We start from the raw sequence: 17,640 nt of genomic DNA on the forward strand, positions 1-17,640 counted from the left end.
TAAACACATGATTAGGAAAATCTTTATGTTCAAAACCGGGGGGTTGAGCCACATACACTTCTCTATCAATAAAGCCATTAAGGAAAGCACATTTAACATCCATTTGAAATATTTTGAAACCTTTATGGGCAGCATAGGCAAGAAGCAACCTAATTGCTTCCATTCTAGCTACCGGAACAAAAGACTCATCAAAATCTATTCCCTCTTCTTGATCGTAACCTTGGACCACTAATCTAGCCTTGTTACGAATAACTTGTCCATCCTCACCAAGTTTATTTTTGAATACCCACTTAGTACCCGTTACCTTCTTACCATCCGGATGAGGTACTAAAGTCCAAACCTTATTCTTGTCAAATTGAGCGAGCTCCTCTTGCATGGCCTTGACCCATGATGGGTCTTCAAGAGCTTGTTTGACATTGTTGGGCTCCATTTGTGACAAGAGAGCAAAGTTGCTAGGTTCGGTTTGCCTTTTGGTGGAGGATCTTGTGGTTACACCTTGAGAGGGATCACCAATGATGAAATCATGAGGATAACCCCTCATGGACTTCCATTCTCTAGGCTTTCGGACAGGTGTTGATTTTTGATGTACTTCTGATGGTCTCACTGTTTCAGTTTCTCGTGTCTGCTCAGGAGACAAAATGGAAGTTTCTCCTTCAATCTGACGAGATAAAACAGGGCTGACAGATTCTTCATTTTCCACAGTTTTGGAATTTTCTTTACTTGTTCCATCCTCTTCACAATCTGAATCATTATCCTTTACAATACTGGAAATTAAGTTAGAATCACAAAAAGTAACATGTATGGATTCCTCTATGGTCCTATGCTCTTTGAGATAAACTCTATAGGCCTTGCTTGTGGTAGAATATCCAACAAACATTCCTTCATAGGATTTTGGATCATATTTTCCAAGGTTTTTCTTATTGTTAAGTACAAAGCATTTACATCCAAAAACATGAAAGTACTTAAGATTTGGAGGGGTTCATTTCCATAGCTCATAAGGAGTTTTCTTTAACCCTTTTCTAATGATTGTTCTATTCAAAATATAACATGCTGTGTTCACAGCTTCAGCCCATAAGAATTTGGGAATATCATTCTCACATAGCATGGCCCTAGTCATTTCTTGAAGGCTTCGATTCCTTCTTTCAACCACCCCATTTTGTTGGGGGGTTCTAGGGTATGAAAAATTATGAGAAATCCCTAAGTCATCACAGAATTTTTTAAAGTCTTGGTTTTCAAATTCTCTTCCGTGATCACTTCTCAAATGGGCAATTTTCAAATTCTTTTCATTTTGAATTTTCTTACAAAGGGTGGAGAAGGCATAAAATGCATCATTCTTATGAGCAAGAAAAAGTACCCAACCAAATCTAGAGTAATCATCTACCACCACAAGACCATAGTGTTTACCTCCCAAACTTTGAGTTCTAGTAGGACCAAAAAGATCAATATGTAACATTTCCAATGGCCTTTTGGTTGAGATTCCATCTTTTGATTTAAAAGAGGATTTTACTTGTTTGCCCAATTGGCAAGCATCACAAGTAAGATCCTTATCAAACTTGATGTTTGAAATTCCTCTAACCAAATTCTTTTTGACTAGCTTAGAAATTTGGTACATGCTAGCATGACCCAACTTTCTATGCCAAAGCCATTTTTCAGATTCAAGAGAGGTAAAGCATGTTACATTTTGTTCCTTTAAATCCTCAAGAGTTAATCCATACACATTATTGCATCTTTTAGCTTCAAAAAGAACATCCCTAGTTTTCTCACAAACAACTAGGCAAACAAGCTTCTTAAAGATAACCTTAAAGCCCAAATCACACAATTGACTAACACTAAGCAAGTTATGTTTCAAGCCATGTACAAGGAGGACATCATTTATACAAGATGAGAGATTTTTACCCACTTTCCCAACAGCCACTATTTTTCCTTTTGCATCATCACCGAAAGTGACAAAACCTCCATCATATTCATCAAGCTTTATGAAGAAGGTTGTCTTCCCGGTCATATGCCTAGAGCATCCGCTATCCATGTACCACATATTTTCTTTCTTCTTGGATGCTAGGCATACCTACACAATAAGCTCAAGTGACCTTAGGTATCCAAATTTTCTTGGATCCTTTCACGTTAAACCATCTCTTATGTCCCAAATCATTGTAGTCAAAAACAACTTTACAAACTTTATCACCAATCATTCTTTCACCAAAGAAACATTGGATAGGAAAGTGTCCACTTCGATTGCATAGCCTACAAAATCTTGGAGTTGCTGTTTTGTTAAAGCGAGTTGGGTCTTGATACTTTGTATCATTTGAAGATGAAGCAATGTTTTCAAAATGTGATTTTTCAGATTTATAAAAACCCAACCCAGCTTTATCATAAAGAGGTTTTTGACTAGCCAAGATTTGATTCAAATTTTCAGAACTTTGGGTGAACTTGGCTAAGTCTTCCTTAAGTCTTTTAACCTCTTTAAGCAACTCTTCATTTTGCTTAAAACAATTTACATATGCAAGGACAGAATGGTCACTTTCACAGCTTCTAACTTGGGCTCTTAACTGCTTATTCTCTTCCACAAGATCACAAGCAGTTTCGACCTCTCTTAGTTTTTCTTTGAGAAAATCATTTTCTGCTTTAAGAATGATATTTTGTTGTTCAAGATCTTGATTCTCAGTTAGAAAATATCTTATTTTTTCAGAAAGGTGATCTATCATAAGATGAAGGTCTTCAGTGTTAGGGTTTTGAAAGAATACCTGATTTTCCTCATTTGCCATGAGACAAGGCTGTGACTTAGTCTCAGATTCTTCATCATCATCATCTGAGTCATTTTCTAAATCTTCCCATGAAGCCATCAGTCCCTTCTTCTTTCCCTTTTTCGGCTTTTCCTCCTTTTTTAACTTGGGACAATCAGATTTAAAATGCCCCACTTCCTTGCAATTGTAACATATTACTTTGCTAAGTTCTTTCTTCATCCTTCTTGAGCTGCTGCCTTTGCCTTTGAGTTTCATCATTTTCCTGAATTTTTTTGCAAACAACACAAACTCATTTTCAGAAGAGTTATCACTGGATTCATCATCCAGGGGGTTAGTCATAGAAGAAAAAGCAATTCCTTTCTTTTTAGAATCTTTTTTCAAATAGGAGTTTTCAAAAGCAAGTAAATTTCCTCTCAAATCATCAAGTGTCATAGAATCTAAGTTGCTACTCTCAGAAATAATTAAAGCTTTTGTTTCCCACTCTTTTGTGAGACATCTCAACACTCTTCTCACTAGCACAGATTCTGAATGTGTGATTCCAAGAGCATCTAAGCCAACAGTGATGATATTGAACCGTTCAAACAGTTCATCAATGGACTCTCCTTCCTTCATTGCAAACATCTCATATTCCCTGTTTAACATGTATGTCCGAGTTTTCTTTACAAGGGTAGTTCCTTCATGAGTGATTTGCAACTTGTCCCAGATTTCCTTTGCCGTTGTGCATCGTGATACTCGTCGGTACTCCTCAAAGCTGATGGCACAGTTGAGCAGATTGGTTGCCTTGGCATTTAACTCCACCATCTTCCTATCTTCCTCGGTCCAGCTTGCTTCTGGTTTAAGAGAGATTACTCCTTGAGCATTTGTGGTAGTTGGAAATTTAGGTCCCTCCAAGATGATCTTCCAAAGTCTATAATCCACGGCTTGTACAAATATCTTCATCCTCTCCTTCCAATAGGTATAATTTTTCCCATTGAAAAGAGGAGGTCTGTTGCTTGATTGACCTTCAGCCAGATTGTATGACAACACACTTGCGCCACTGTTTTCTGCCATGAGGATCTTTACTCCAAGCTGCAAAGCTTGATCTCTTTGAGACCAAGCTCTGATACCAATTGATGGTTTCAGTGGCTAAGAGAAGGGGGGTTGAATCTTAGCCCCCTTTTTGCTTGCTGATACTTGCTGGGCTTAGGAGTAGCTTTTCTGTTTTTAGCTCGTCCCTAGTCACGAGACATTTTCATTTTGTCTCGTCACTTGACACGAGACATTTTTTATTTTTCATCTGAACAGTAAAAACAGAATTGAAGTAGGAAGAGAGATAAGATAACACCCAGATATATCCTGGTTCAGCTGTTAAGTGCAGTGCAGCCTACATCCAGTATCCATCACAACAATGATGGAATTTCACTATGATCATCCAGATTACAACTTGTAAAGTGCTAACCCAACTTACAAGGGGATTCCCACAGAATCATGAAACACAACACAGATGTACAAAGGAACTCTAAGACATCTATGGCTTTTTCTTTTAATTTTACACTCTCTGCCTTTTTCTGCTCTATGGCTTTTTCATACAAAATTCACTGTTTGCCTTTTTCCATAAGACTCAAGACATGACAAAATTAAACAGAAAAATACAAAATAGAAAACATTGAAGGAGAAGAGAAATCTGTTAGCTCAGGTAGCTCTGAGAACTCTGTGCCATGCACTCTCTAATTTTCTCCTTGAATCAAACCATGACTGTTCACCTCTTTTTATAGAGAAGTGAAGCCTTCACAGTTGAAACACAAACCCGAGCTCAGATTCTTTTCCTTCAACAAAAACCGGTTCAGCCACACAGAGAAAATAGGTAACTCATGCAAAAACCAACATGCAAATACCTCTAATCCTTCCTTGGTCATCACTCTTCATCAATCCGGGCGCTCCATCCTTGGCTTCCTCTCCAAGATGGATTTCTGGCCCTTGATGCTTCATGATGATGATGACTTCATCTGCTTCAATCTCTGCCTCAACTATCACTTCGCCACTCTAGCTACTTCCTGTGTTGGTTGAGCAGAATCAAAGACAAGCCATGCTTCAAGAATCTCCCTCAAGCTGGCCGAATCTTCATCTTCCTTTTTGAGCATGAAGGATCCGAGATTACCTCACCAAATCTTACCAGATTAGGTGATAATCTCAGCCACAGCATACTTTTCTTTTTCTTTTTCGTGCCATCAACTCGATGGTCTTTAGCCTTGCTTTTCTTTCCTTTTGGTAGCTCCAAGTAGCTTCCATGGCTTCCTGGTTAATGACCGAAGAAAGAAGAGGAAAGGAATGAGAGAGAAGAGAGAAAATATTCAATGGATTTGAACAATAATCAATGAACAAAGAGAGAGAGAGTAAAAATGAATTCAAATTTCCCACTTCCCTTTGTTGAGTAGCGTGTAGTGTCATAATAGCCATCAAATCAATCTTCTCTCTCTTTCTTATGTTTCCAATGCATTAATTAAATTTGAAATCCTTCAAAATAATGAAGTGGAATCCGTTGGAAGCATTTAGGCATTTCATTTGCTTCATGGATTCGAATAAGGCATGGAAACATTCATCAACATTGGGCTTGGTAGCAATAGGTTTCATTTTGGCCCAATCATAATTCAGCTTCACTTTGTTGATTATAATCTTTAAAATCAAAGCTGAACAAAATTCTCACTTGGGCTTTGCAACATTTCTTTTGTTTTTGTTCGGCCCAAATAATAATTCAGCTTTATAGCATGAGAAGCATGTAGTAAGGCTAGTTGGGCTTAATCCAGAATTTCATTTTCGGCCCAACACAAAATCTACACAACAAAATTATTAATTAAGAAAATATGAGTTGAGATCAAATTAATAATTTTGTAATTAAATATTTAATAATGTTTGTTCATCATCAAAATTAAACAAGAGTTTTCCAAACTCATCAATTATTGTATATATGTTAATATTGTGAATAGTTTCTTTTTGTTTCTTTACTAGTTTTTGTTAGTTTAGGAGTTTATTTCTTTATTTTTTTAATAGTTTTTGTTTTGTTATTTTTTATTTCCACTATGAATTCTCATCCTTTTGACTTTGAGTTTAGTTATAACTATGTTGCAGGAAATGCGAACTTCAATGATGGTAGGCGCTATGTGATTGGAAGTCAATTGAGAGAGAAACTGCATTCTTTTGAATGGACTTCTTGGTATCCATAAAAATTTTCTCCGTTCGACAATGATCATAATCCACCCTATAATGCACACCAATATAAATCAACTCCTTAACATTGTTCTCAACCTTACTCAGAAGTCTCATCTTACCAACCACCTTCCCATAACCCATATCTACCCATCCATCAACCTTATATACCTCACCCTTGTGACTATTATGAACGAAGACCTATAGAACCACCCCCATTTCAATACCAATACTCCCAAGAACCAGGAATTCCATATACACCACTTCACCATACTCATCAATATGAACCACCTTTCAATTATGAAACCTTTCTTCCAAACAATGAATCCTCCTCTCCACCTTAAGCACTTATGGATAACACTCTCATTTCAATTCTTGAAGGGAAATGTGAAGTTCTAAGGAGGCAAGAAGAATTCATGGCTACCATAGTCGAGGTAGTAACTAACTTAGCCTCACAACGCTTATGCAATCAAGACACTCCCATTGTCGAATATGGAGAATCAATTGAAGAGCATAGTATGAAAGAGAGGTTAAAATCTCGAGTGGAGAATGAGGAGTGGACTTTTGTATTGAAACAAGTGAAGAAAGCCGAAATTATTGAAGAAGAAGAAGTGGATGAAGATTTAGGAGATGTTGAATGCAAAGAGGAATTTAAAGTTGTAGAACCTTCTTCCATTAATCTTAAAAGTGATGTTGAGGAGGATAGTGCACAACCTTCAAAGCATATTGTGAATGAAGAATTGGAAGAAATGGAGCAAGCAACAAGTCCTCCTATTGATGATAGTTCCGCACCAACATATGATTTCTTTAAACTTGATGAACATTCTCCCATTGAATTTGAATTGGATGTTGATGTAGACTTCACTCAACCTCCAACTTATGACTTGAATGATGGAGAAGAGTTAGAAGGAATTAGTGAGGAAAAGATTGAAATTGAAGAATCTTATCAAGTGGTTGAAGTCCCTAAAACGGGACGAATGGGAGTGAAAATTGCTTTGTCAATACCGTTGGAGACATCTCTCCCTAAGGAACCACCATCTATTCTTTCTTTCAAGTGGATAAAATTTATATCTCTTAGCTTTCTTATTCCTCTTGAATATGGTTTACTTGAGACGGATGGTCAACTTAGAGCTCTTTGTGGCTTTAAGAGCAAAATGGAGATGGTTAGTGGTTGAAAATACAATTCTTAATTCATTATGATTGAAAGCTCAAGGTTTAAGTTCAAGGATTGGTGTGATGCTCAATTGAGTGAGTCTAAGAAGATTTTTGTGTGTTTGAATGGGAATTCTAGTTGCTTGCTACCCATATAGAATTTTAATGATCAACTTGAAAACGGGTGTGAAAACAAGATTTGGGATCCCGAATTACAAGACGAGGATCAACTTTGGGAGCTCTATAGCTTGTTTAAAACTTCATCAAAACTTGGTGCAATCAATTATTAATCTTGAAGCATTTTGGAGATCCAAACATTGTTGGAAATTCAAAGATGAGTATAAGCATAAGCCACCATAACAAGGGGCTCCCCCAATATCCAACTTAATGATTATAACTAAAAGTGCTAGGTGGAAGACACTATGGTAAACTCTTTCTATTTTTTTCTCTTTTGTATATATTGTTAAATAAATTTTAATTCCTATTTTAGTTGGTTAGTGGTGCACGAAATTGTGATCACTACTTTTCACAACTCAAATAATCCCTAGTAATGGCCCCAAAGACTTGGTGCTCAATACCATGGCATAAACACAACTTCGCACAACTAACCAGAAAGTGCACTGGGTCGTCCAAGTAATAAACCTTACGCGAGTAAGGGTCGATCCCACGGAGATTGTTGGTATGAAGCAAGCTATGGTCACCTTGTAAATCTCAGTCAGGCAGACTCAAATGGTTATGGGTGATATATGAATAAAACATAAAGATAAGGATAGAGATACTTATGCAATTCGTTGGTGAGAACTTCAGATAAGCGAATGGAGATGCTTTGTCCCTTCCGTCTCTCTGCTTTCCTACTGTCTTCATCCAATTCTTCTTACTCCTTTCCATGGCAAGCTGTATGCAAGGGTTTCACCGTTGTCAGTGGCTACCTCCCATCCTCTCAGTGGAAATGTTCAACGCACCCTGTCACGGCACGGCTATCCAGCTGTCGGTTCTTGATCATGTCGGAATAGAATCCAGTGATTCTTTTGCGTCTGTCACTAACGCCCCAAAATCGCGAGTTTGAAGCTCGTCACAGTCATTCAATCATTGAATCCTACTCAGAATACCACAGACAAGGTTTAGACCTTCCGGATTCTCTTGAATGCCGCCATCAATTCTAGCTTATACCACGAAGATTCCGGTTAAAGAACCCAAGAGATAAACATTAGAGCCTTGTTTGCTTGTAGAATAGAAGTGGTTGTCAGTCACTTGTTCATAAGTGAGAATGATGATGAGCGTCACATAATCATCACATTCATCAAGTTCTTGAGTGCGAATGAATATCTTGGAATAAGAACAAGCTGAATTGAATAGAAGAACAATAGTAATTGCATTAATACTCGAGGTACAGCAGAGCTCCACACCTTAATCTATGGTGTGTAGAAACTCCACCGTTGAAAATACATAAGAACAAGGTCTAGGCATGGCCGTGAGGCCAGCCCCCAGTGATCAAAAGATTCAAAGATCTCAAGATGATCTAAGATCCCAAGATGTAAAATACAATAGTAAAAGATCCTATTTATAGGAAACTAGTAGCTTAAGAATTACAAAGATGAGTAAATGACATAAAAATCCACTTCCGGGCCCACTTGGTGTGTGCTTGGGCTGAGCATTGAAGCATTTTCGTGTAGAGACTCTTCTTGGAGTTAAACGCCAGCTTTTGTGCCAGTTTGGGCGTTTAACTCCCACTTTGGTGCCAGTTCCGGCGTTTAACGCTGGGAATTCTGAAGGTGACTTTGAACGCCGGTTTGGGCCATCAAATCTTGGGCAAAGTATGGACTATCATATATTGCTGGAAAGCCCAGGATGTCTACTTTCCAACGCCGTTGAGAGCGCGCCAATTGGGCTTCTGTAGCTCCAGAAAATCCACTTCGAGTGCAGGGAGGTCAGAATCCAACAGCATCTGCAGTCCTTTTCAGTCTCTGGATCAGATTTTTACTCAGGTCCCTCAATTTCAGCCAGAAAATACCTGAAATCACAGAAAAACACACAAACTCATAGTAAAGTCCAGAAAAGTGAATTTTAACTAAAAACTAATAAAAATATACTAAAAACTAACTAAATCATACTAAAAACATACTAAAAACAATGCCAAAAAGCGTACAAATTATCCGCTCATCACAACACCAAACTTAAATTGTTGCATGTCCTCAAGCAACTGAAAATCAAATAAGATAAAAAGAAGAGAATATGCAATGAATTCCAAAAACATCTATGAAGATCAGTATTAATTAGATGAGCGGGGCTTTTTGCTTCTGAACAGTTTTGGCATCTCACTCTATCCTTTGAAATTCAGAAAGATTGGCTTCTTTAGAAACTCAGAATCCAGATAGTGTCATTGATTCTCCTAGTTAAGTATGATGATTCTTGAACACAGCTACTTTCTGAGTCTTGGCCGTGGCCCAAAGCACTCTGTCTTCCAGTATTACCACCGGATAGATACATGCCACAGACACATAATTGGGTGAACCTTTTCAAATTGTGACTCAGCTTTGCTAGAGTCTCCAATTAGAGGTGTCCAGGGTTCTTAAGCACACTCTTTTTGCCTTGGATCACAACTTAGTTTCTTTCTTTTTCTCTTTCTCTTTTTTTTTTCTTTTTTTTCGTTCTTTTTTTCTTCTTTTTTTTTTCGATTTCACTGCTTTTTCTTGCTTCAAGAATCATTTTTATGATTTTTCAGATCCTCAGTAACATGTCTCCTTTTTCATCATTCTTTCAAGAGCCAACAATTTTAACATTCATGAACCACAAATTCAAAAGACATATGCACTGTTCAAGCATACATTCAGAAAACAAAAGTGTTGCCACCACATCAAAATAATTAATCTGTTATAAAATTCAAAATTCATGCAATTTTTCTCTTTTTCAATTAAGAACATTGTTTATTTAAGAGAGGTGATGGATTCATAGGACATTCATAACTTTAAGGCATAGACACTAAGACACTAATGATCATAAGACACAAACATGGATAAACATAAGCATGAAAATTCGAAAAACAAGAAAATAAAGAACAAGGAGATTAAAGAACAGGTCCACCTCAGTGATGGCGGCTTGTTCTTCCTCTTGAAGGTCTTATGGAGTGCTTGAGCTCCTCAATGTCTCTTCCTTGTCTTTGTTGCTCCTCTCTCATGATTCTTTGATCTTCTCTTATTTCATGGAGGAGGATGGAATATTCTTGGTGCTCCACCCTTAGTTGTCCCATGTTGGAACTCAATTCTCCTAGGGAGGTGTTGATTTGCTCGCAATAGTTTTGTGGAGGAAGGTGCATCCCTTGAGGCATCTCAGGGATTTCATGATGAGTGGGGTCTCTTGTTTGCTCCATCCTTTTCTTAGTGATGGGCTTATCCTCATCAATGAGGATGTCTCCTTCTATGTCCACTCCAACTAAATAACAGAGGTGACAAATGAGATGAGGAAAGGCTAACCTTGCCAAGGTAGAGGACTTGTCTGCCACCTTATAGAGTTCTTGGGCTATAACCTCATGAACTTCTACTTCCTCTCCAATCATGATACTATGAATCATGATGGCCCGGTCTATAGTAACTTCGGACCGGTTGCTAGTGAAAATGACTGAGCGTTGGATAAACTCCAACCATCCTCTAGCCATGGGCTTGAGGTCATGCCTTCTCAATTGAACCAGCTTCCCTCTTGAATCTCTCTTCCATTGGGCGCCCTCTTCACAAATGTCAGTGAGGACTTGGTCCAACCTTTGATCAAAGTTGACCCTTCTAGTGTAAGGATGTTCATCTCCTTGCATCATGGGCAAGTTGAATGCCAACCTTACATTTTCCGGACTAAAATCTAAGTATTTCCCCCGAACCATTGTAAGCCAATTCTTTGGATCCGGGTTCACACTTTGATCATGGTTCTTGGTGATCCATGCATTGGCATAGAACTCTTGAACCATTAAGATTCTGACTTGTTGAATGGGGTTGGTAAGAACTTCCCAACCTCTTCTTCAAATCTCATGTCGGATCTCCGGATATTCACTCTTTTTGAGTTTGAAAGGGACCTCGGAGATCACCTTCTTTAAGGCCACAACTTCATAGAAGTGGTCTTGATGCACCCTTGAGATGAATCTCTCCATCTCCCATGACTCGGAGGTGAAAGCTTTTGCCTTCCCTTTCCTCTTTCTAGAGGTTTCTCCGGCCTTGGATGCCATAAATGGTTATGGAAAAACAAAAAGCAATGCTTTTACCACACCAAACTTAAAAGGTTTGCTCGTCCTCGAGCAAAAGAAGAAAGAAGAGAGTAGAAGAAGAAGAAATAGGGGAGAAGGAGGTGGCTTTGTGGTTCGGCCAAAGGGGGGAGAAGTAGTGTTTAGGGTGTGTGAAAATGAAGGAGTGAAGATGGGTTTATATAGGGGTGAAGAGAGGGGTAGGGTTCGGCCATTATGGGTGGGTTTGGGAGGGAAAGTGGTTTAAATTTGAATGGTGAGGTAGGTGAGGTTTTATGAAGGATGGATGTGAGTGGTGAAGAGAAAGATGGGATTTGATAGGTGAACGGGTGAAGAAGAAGAGAGAGAGTGGTGGGGTAGGTGGGGATCCTGTGGGGTCCACAGATCCTGAGGTGTCAAGGAAAATTCAACCCTGCACCAAGTGGCGTGCAAAAATGCACCCTTTGCCAATTCTGGCGTTAAACGCCGGGCTGGTGTCCATTTCTGGCGTTTAACGCCAGCTTCTTACCCTTTCCTGGCGTTTAACGCCAGTCTGGTGCCCCTTTCTGGCGTTAAACGCCCATTTGCTACCCTTACTGGCGTTTAAACGCCAGCAAGGTCTTCCTCCAGGGTGTGCTATTTTTCGTTCTGTTTTTTATTCTGTTTTTGCTTTTTCAATTGATTTTGTGACTTCTCATGATCATCAACCTACAGAAAACATAAAATAACAAAGGAAAATAGATTAATTAGAACATTGGGTTGCCTCCCAACAAGCGCTTCTTTAATGTCAGTAGCTTGACAGAGGGCTCTCATGGAGCCTCATAGATACTCAGAGCAATGTTGGAACCTCCCAACACCAAACTTAGAGTTTGAATGTGGGGGTTCAACACCAAACTTAGAAGTTGGTTGTGGCCTCCCAACACCAAACTTAGAGTTTGACTGTGGGGGCTCTGTTTGGCTCTGTTTTGAGAAAAGCTCTTCATGCTTCCTCTCCAAGGTGACAGAGGGATATCCTTGAGCCTTAAACACAAAGGATTCTTCATTCACTTGAATGATCAGTTCACCTCTATCAACATCAATCACAGCCTTAGCTGTGGCTAGGAAGGGTCTGCCAAGGATGATGGATTCATCCATGCATTTTCCAGTTTCTAGGACTATGAAATTAGTAGGGATGTAATGGTCTTCAATCTTCACCAGAACATCCTCTACAAGTCCATAAGCTTGTTTTCTTGAATTGTCTGCCATCTCCAGTGAGATTCTTGCAGCTTGCACCTCAAAGATCCCTAGCTTCTCCATTACAGAGAGAGGCATGAGGTTCACACTTGACCCTAGGTCACACAGAGCCTTCTTGAAGGTCATGGTGCCTATGGTGCAAGGTATTGAAAACTTCCCAGAATCTTGTCTCTTTTGAGGTAATTTCTGCCTAGACAAGTCATCCAGTTCTTTGGTGAGCAAAGGGGGTTCATCCTCCCAAGTCTCATTACCAAATAACTTGTCATTTAGCTTCATGATTGCTCCAAGGTATTTAGCAACTTGCTCTTCAGTGACATACTCATCCTCTTCAGAGGAAGAATACTCATCAGAGCTCATGAATGGCAGAAGTAAATCCAATGAAATCTCTATGGTCTCAGTGTGAGCCTCAGATTCCCATGGTTCCTCATTAGGGAACTCATTGGAGGCCAGTGGACGTCCATTGAGGTCTTCCTCAGTGGTGTTCATTGCCTCTTCCCCCTCTCCAAATTCGGCCATGTTGATGGCCTTGCACTCTCCTTTTGGATTTTCTTCTGTATTGCTTGGAAGAGTACTAGGAGGGAGTTCAGTAACTTTCTTACTCAGCTGTCCCACTTGTGCCTCCAAATTCCTAATGGAAGACCTTGTTTCAGTCATGAAACTTTGAGTGGTTTTGATTAGATCAGAGACCATGGTTGCTAAGTCAGAGTTGTTCTGCTTAGAATTCTCTGTCTGTTGCTGAGAAGATGATGGAAAAGGCTTGCCATTGCTAAACCTGTTTCTTCCACCATTATTGTTATTGAAACTTTGTTGAGGTCTCTGTTGATCCTTCCATGAAAAATTTGGATGATTTCTCCATGAAGAATTATAGGTGTTTCCATAGGGTTCTCCCATGTAATTCACCTCTTCCATTGAAGGGTTCTCAGGATCATAAGCTTCTTCTTCAGATGAAGCGTCCTTAGTACTGCCTGGTGCATTTTGCATTCCAGACAGACTTTGAGAAATCAAATTGACTTGCTGAGTCAATATTTTATTCTGAGCCAATATGGCATTCAGAGTATCAATCTCAAGAACTCCTTTCTTCTGATTTGTCCCATTGTTCACAGGATTCCTTTCAGAAGTGTACATGAATTGGTTATTTGCAACCATTTCAACTAGTTCCTGAGCTTCTGCAGGCGTCTTTTTCAGATGAAGAGATCCTCCAGCAGAGCTATCCAAAGACATATTGGATAGTTCAGACAGACCATAATAGAAAATACCTATGATGCTCCATTCAGAAAGCATATCAGAGGAACATTTTCTGATTAATTATTTGTATCTTTCCCAAGCTTCATAGAGGGATTCACCTTCCTTCTGTCTGAAGGTTTGGACTTCCACTCTAAGCTTACTCAATTTTTGAGGTGGAAAGAACTTTGCCAAGAAGGCATTGACTAGCTTTTCCCAAGAGTTCAGACTTTCTTTAGGTTGTGAGTCCAACCATATTCTGGCTCTGTCTCTTACAGCAAAAGGGAATAGCATAAGTCTGTAGACCTCAAGGTCAACCCCATTAGTCTTGACAGTGTCACAGATTTGCAAGAATTCAGCTAAAAACTGATGAGGATCTTCCAATGGAAGTCCATGGAACTTGTAATTCTGTTGCATTAGAGAAACTAATTAAGGCTTAAGCTCAAAGTTGTTTGCTCCAATGGCAAGGATAGAGATGCTTCTCCTATAAAAGTCGGGAGTAGGTGCAGTAAAGTCACCCAACACCTTCCTTGCATTGTTGGCATTGTTGTTGTTTTCGGCTGCCATGGGTTCTTCTTCTTTGAAGAATTCTGTTAGGTCCTCTACAGAGAATTGTGCTTTAGCTTCTCTTAGCTTTCGCTTCAAGGTCCTTTCAGGTTCAGGATCAGCTTCAACAAGAATGCTTTTGTCTTTGCTCCTGCTCATACGAAAGAGAAGAGAACAAGAAAATGTAGAATCCTCTATGTCACAGTATAGAGATTCCTTGAGGTGTCAGAGGAACAGAAAAATAGAAGGAAGAGGTAGAAGAATTCGAACTTAGTGAGATAGAGTTCGAATTGTGCATTGAGGAGGAGTGGTACTCCATAAATAGAAGGATGTGAGAAGAGGGGAAAAGATTTTTCAAAAATTAGTTAAAAAGATTTTAAAAAAAACATTTTGAAAAAAAAAGATTTTGAAGAAGATATGATTGAAAACTTTTTTGAAAAAGATGTGATTAAAAAGATATGATTGAAAAACAATTTTGAAAAGATTTGATTTTAAAAATTAATGACTTGCCTAACAAGAAAAGATATGATTCAAACATTAAACCTTTCTCAACAGAAAAGGCAACATACTTGAAATGTTCAATCAAATCATTAATTGTTAGCAAGTATCTTTGAAAATGGAAAGAAATTGATTTTGAAAAAGATTTGATTGAAAAGATTTGATTTGAAAAAGATTTGATTTTGAAAAGATTTTGAAAACTTGAAAAAAAATTGAATTAAAAACAGAATCTTCCCTCTTGTGCCATCCTGGCGTTAAACGCCCAGAATGGTGCACATTCTGGCGTTTAACGCCCAAAGCACTACCCTTTTGGGCGTTAAACGCCCAGCCAGGCACCCTGGCTGGCGTTTAAACGCCAGTTTTCCTTCTTCGCTGGGCGTTTTGAACGCCCAGCTTTTTCTGTATAATTCCTCTGCTGCATGTACTGAATCTTCAGTTCTCTGTATTATTGACTTGAAAATAGAACCAAGATCAAATAAACAATGCATGCAAGACACCAAACTTAAAATGAGACACTGGACTCAAACAAGAAACATAAAAATATTTTTGGTTTTTATGATTTTGTAATTTTTTTGGATTTTTCGAAAATTAAGTGGAAAAGGAAATAAAGGTATCAAAATTCTTAATGAGAATTCCAGGAATCATGCAATGTTAGTCTAAAGCTTCAGTCTAAAGGAATTAGACATGGATAGCCAAGCTTCAGCAGGACATTGCATTCAAGAGCTAAATTGATGATAATCAATCAGCTTTGGTGATGATAAGATCATCACCTTGAAACACTAGAATTCATTCTTAAGAACTTTGAAAAATACCTAATCTAAGCAACAAGATGAACCGTCAGTTGTCCATACTCGAAACAATACCCGGCAACGGCGCCAAAAACTTGGTGCACGAAATTGTGATCACTACTTTTCAGAACTCAAATAATCCCTAGTAATGGCCCCAAAGACTTGGTGCTCAATACCATGGCATAAACACAACTTCGCACAACTAACCAGCAAGTGCACTGGGTCGTCCAAGTAATAAACCTTACGCGAGTAAGGGTCGATCCCACGGAGATTGTTGGTATGAAGCAAGCTATGGTCACCTTGTAAATCTCAGTCAGGCAGACTCAAATGGTTATGGGTGATATATGAATAAAACATAAAGATAAGGATAGAGATACTTATGCAATTCGTTGGTGAGAACTTCAGATAAGCGAATGGAGATGCTTTGTCCCTTCCGTCTCTCTGCTTTCCTACTGTCTTCATCCAATCCTTCTTACTCCTTTCCATGGCAAGCTGTATGCAAGGGTTTCACCGTTGTCAGTGGCTACCTCCCATCCTCTCAGTGGAAATGTTCAACGCACCCTGTCACGGCACGGCTATCCAGCTGTCGGTTATCGATCATGTCGGAATAGAATCCAGTGATTCTTTTGCGTCTATCACTAACGCCCCAAAATCGCGAGTTTGAAGCTCGTCACAGTCATTCAATCATTGAATCCTACTCAGAATACCACAGACAAGGTTTAGACCTTCCGGATTCTCTTGAATGCCGCCATCAATTCTAGCTTATACCACGAAGATTCCGGTTAAAGAACCCAAGAGATAAACATTAGAGCCTTGTTTGCTTGTAGAATAGAAGTGGTTGTCAGTCACTTGTTCATAAGTGAGAATGATGATGAGCGTCACATAATCATCACATTCATCAAGTTCTTGAGTGCGAATGAATATCTTGGAATAAGAACAAGCTGAATTGAATAGAAGAACAATAGTAATTGCATTAATACTCGAGGTACAGCAGAGCTCCACACCTTAATCTATGGTGTGTAGAAACTCCACCGTTGAAAATACATAAGAACAAGGTCTAGGCATGGCCGTGAGGCCAGCCCCCAGTGATCAAAAGATTCAAAGATCTCAAGATGATCTAAGATCCCAAGATGTAAAATACAATAGTAAAAGGTCCTATTTATAGGAAACTAGTAGCTTAAGAATTACAAAGATGAGTAAATGACATAAAAATCCACTTCCGGGCCCACTTGGTGTGTGCTTGGGCTGAGAATTGAAGCATTTTCGTGTAGAGACTCTTCTTGGAGTTAAACGCCAGCTTTTGTGCCAGTTTGGGCGTTTAACTCCCACTTTGGTGCCAGTTCCAGCGTTTAACGCTGGGAATTCTGAAGGTGACTTTGAACGCCAGTTTGGGCCATCAAATCTTGGGTAAAGTATGAACTATCATATATTGCTGGAAAGCCCAGGATGTCTACTTTCCAACGCCGTTGAGAGCGCGCCAATTGGGCTTCTGTAGCTCCAGAAAATCCACTTCAAGTGCAGGGAGGTCAGAATCCAACAGCATCTGCAGTCCTTTTCAGTCTCTGGATCAGATTTTTACTCAGGTCCCTCAATTTCAGCCAGAAAATACCTGAAATTACAGAAAAACACACAAACTCATAGTAAAGTCCAGAAAAGTGAATTTTAACTAAAAACTAATAAAAATATACTAAAAACTAACTAAATCATACTAAAAACATACTAAAAACAATGCCAAAAAGCGTACAAATTATCCGCTCATCAGTTAGTTAAGTTTTCTTGATAGTTTAACATGTTTAATAAGGTTTGGTAGTATTTTGGTAACTTGTTGAGTGTTTAGAATGTTTGATTTGGTGCAAAAAATTAGAAATTTTTTGAAAAAAAGCAGAGCACCTATACGCATGACCCCTGCAAGTTCACCAAATCATGTGTACGCATGCCCCATGCGTACACATGATCATCCTACCCCGAAGAGAATGGCCATCGTGCAAGTACTGTGCGCGTGCATGCCTCCTGGACAGAGAGATTTGGCCATCGTGCCAATATTATGTGAAAACTATGTGTGTGAGCACAATTCAAG

At 39.0% G+C, this 17,640-nt stretch overlaps 1 non-coding gene across 1 annotated transcript; it reads left to right on the forward strand.

The window, feature by feature from the left end:
- Nucleotides 1-13,785: 13,785 nt before the first annotated feature.
- Nucleotides 13,786-13,893, forward strand: LOC130983759 (small nucleolar RNA R71). The gene has a single exon (XR_009087737.1). It is a non-coding gene; the product is annotated as a small nucleolar RNA R71 (small nucleolar RNA).
- The last annotated feature ends 3,747 nt before the right edge of the window (nucleotides 13,894-17,640 follow it).

Source organism: Arachis stenosperma, chromosome 5 (genome assembly GCF_014773155.1).
Source record: "Arachis stenosperma cultivar V10309 chromosome 5, arast.V10309.gnm1.PFL2, whole genome shotgun sequence".
In the NCBI taxonomy this organism is placed as follows: Eukaryota; Viridiplantae; Streptophyta; class Magnoliopsida; order Fabales; family Fabaceae; genus Arachis; species Arachis stenosperma.